This window comes from Parus major, chromosome 9, assembly GCF_001522545.3.
Source record: "Parus major isolate Abel chromosome 9, Parus_major1.1, whole genome shotgun sequence".
NCBI lineage: Eukaryota > Metazoa > Chordata > Aves > Passeriformes > Paridae > Parus > Parus major.
Genome location: NC_031778.1, coordinates 9,196,674 through 9,199,838, shown reverse-complemented (window position 1 = coordinate 9,199,838; position 3,165 = coordinate 9,196,674).

Genomic DNA, 3,165 nt, shown 5'->3' with positions numbered 1-3,165 from the left:
ATTTCGGAGGGGTCTAAATGAGTTAGGCAATAAATGAAATTTGATGAGAGCTTTGTGCCAATGCTCCTTATGCTTCCTTGAAAGTTCCAGATTAGTTTACATCATTCTGGCCTCCTGGGCCAGCATGGTGATGAATCACTGTGAGAAACCAGACAGAGTTGCTGATAGGATTTCCACAGAAACCCATGTTGAGGAAATACATGCATAGTTTCATTGCCCAGCCCTCTCTGTGGCTATGTTGCTCACTTTTTAAAAAGAAAAAAATCTGGGGCACATTTCTGCTTGATAGTGAGCTTACGCTGGCATGGTTGGAGATGTTTTTCTATCTGTGATGCTAAATAAAGATGCTTGAGAGTTTTGTTTTGGCTGAGTCTGCCCTTTCAGAATGCATGTGTAACCTCTTTGTGAATTACTGAAATAAAGGTATTGCCTAATGCAAAAAAGAGAAATTCCACAAATATGAAACTCTTGGAGTGTTTTCTACATCAGCCATTTCCTTTTTCTCTTGTGCAATGTGTATGGATTGTCAGCATGATGCGGTGTGTGGTAACCAATGTGTGCAGGAGGCTATTAATCTTCTTCTTACAGTCCTGTGTTCATGTAAGATTTGGGAGAGAAGTGGAATTCTGTTCAAACACTCTCATCTTGTACTTATCTGCCCATATGGATCTTCAGCATGCACTCACAAATGTGAATCTACTTTCTGTATGTGTCAGCATGTTCATCCTTCCCTTACGCTCTGTGTAATCAGTCAGCTCGTGGATCTTGATAGGCTTTATTGATCTATTCCCTTTATGGGGAAGGGGATTCACATTGTCCCATGTGCTCAGGGTAAAGAGTATGGTGGAAACAATTAAATCTGACCTACCACCTATGGGATTTAAATGCCTGTGAGCATGTGCTGTACTTTTAGATATGTAGATTTTGAGATAATTTATAGATCAAGATTTCATTCTTCAACAACTTGCCAGACAGTGACGCTTGCAGATTTGTTATACTGCAGCTGAAGTTAAATAAGGGCTTAGCTGAAAAGGAGGAAACTCTTAAAGGCAAAAACACTGGAGGAAAAGTGATTTATTGAACTTTTTATTTTTATTGTCTTTGCAATTATAAACTATCACATTGTTTTTTCCCTACAATGCTAATATATGCTGGTATATGTAGGGTATTTTTTTCCTATGGTGTTTAAAGTCTGAGGCTTTTAGCAGTTTAATCCAAACCAAAGCACCTATATGATGGGACTTGCCTTTAATTCTCTCTTAGATGTTTTTTTTCCCTGTATGCAAAATTAGATATAATTCTGAAGGCATTCTTAATTAACATTTTTTTAATCAATGGCTGGATTCTCTGGAGGATTTTTTTTTTTTCTATGCATCATTATTTTTTTTCTTTCCACAGCAACTTCACAAGCAAATTAAGTAAACAGAAAGAAACACTTTGTGGATTTTTCTTGTGACAGCCTGCAAACCTGTGAACTTTTTTTTTTATTTTTAAGTTGAAGCTGCTAATTGTAGAACTGTATAATTAATGCATTATCCACGACAACAAGGTTACACGGTTTGTGTTTAGCAAACACGCTTTTTCTGGAGGGTGGAAAAATACATAGTGAAAACTTATGGAAACACTAGGCTGTTTGTTACCACTTTGCATGACAGCCAGTCTCTCAGCCATCATTAGAGCTTTGTGCCTAATCAGACTCTGAAAAGATACCCTGAAAATCGTCTGGAGCCCTGGTGTCACTGAGTCCACAGCTCAAACCTGCTGTTTTCACCTTCCGAGATAGGCCATTGCAGGCAGATATTCTCAGAACTGGAATGTTTGCTCTGCTAATTGGCACATTCCTACTTAGATTTGGTAGGACATGCTGATTTGTAACATGACTCAAGAATTTACTTCTTAGTGGGTAATTGCCTCAACTTTCCTAAATCTTTCTGTTTACCAGTCTCCTTTCTTTATTGTGCCTGTCTACTACTCTTTCAGCATTTGTAATCTTCTTTTATTAGCTCGACATTCTTCTGATTATTTCACGTATTTTTCACTGGTTTGAGAATTTCTTTGCTCCTTGGCCTTTTCATAAATCAACCATGTGTTGGTGTGTGCTGGAAGTGATGGGACGATTTCCTTAAAGCTTGCAGCAAATGATGTTGTATCAATGCTGACTTTATTACTGCAGTTGTAGAAACATTTTTAACAAATTGGATGATGTGTTCTGTATTCAGAGTTCAAATGCAGATGTCGAGGGACTTCTCTGCGAACTGCATGCTTGAGAGCCCCAGAAACAGTGTGACCTCTTCCACTATGAAAATTAGAAGCTTACTCGTGATTTACACAAGGCTTAATGCATTTCCCAGTTCAAAAAATTGTTGTAAATACCATAGATTTCACTTATTTGGTCTTTTTGGCAACTTCTGTTCATGTAATTTTTTCCCCTTTACGTCTAATAATTTAATTCTCTTGATTTTAAAATTGTAGTGAAAGGAAAACCATACTGCAATTCTTGGATGAGTTTTGCAGTTATTGCTATTGTCCTTACATGATTATTGGTGTCTGAGGGCTTCTTGGTGAAACACTTATGTCACTGTTCCAGATGGAAATACCTGCAGGAAAACACTTCTGCTCTCAGGCAGTATTTACACTGAGTTTGCTCTTTCCATGCCTCTGTGAAAGTGCTGGAAGTTCTACAGGTGGCTTTGAGAGCAGAGAGATTTTTGTCCTGTCCTGACAATTTTCTAATACTTAATTTGGTTGGCTTTTCCCAGAATGACTTACCTGGTGTGTCTGTGTTCATCAGCATTTAGAGTGTGTGCAGGGAGCCACTGAGCAGCACCATGGGAGAAGGGAAAGCTTGCTCTGCTCCCTGCATAAGATTGTGTGCCTATAATTTATTGCCTTTGAAAACTGTCTTATCACAGCATCGACTCCTTAGCTCTTTAATACAGGATAAGCTTATTAGAGATAATCTGTTTACTGAATGTCCTTAGCACAAAGCAATCTAGTTAACAGCATCTTTTGAAGCTTTGTCTTCTGGATATATCTTTTAAACTCATCCATGATTATTTATCTGTATCTGTATCTTTAGATCCTTTTCTTTAGACTTGTATCTGCTTTGGCATGAAATTACAGTCTGGTGAATACACTGATAAACGTGATACTCTTGTGGGGAAA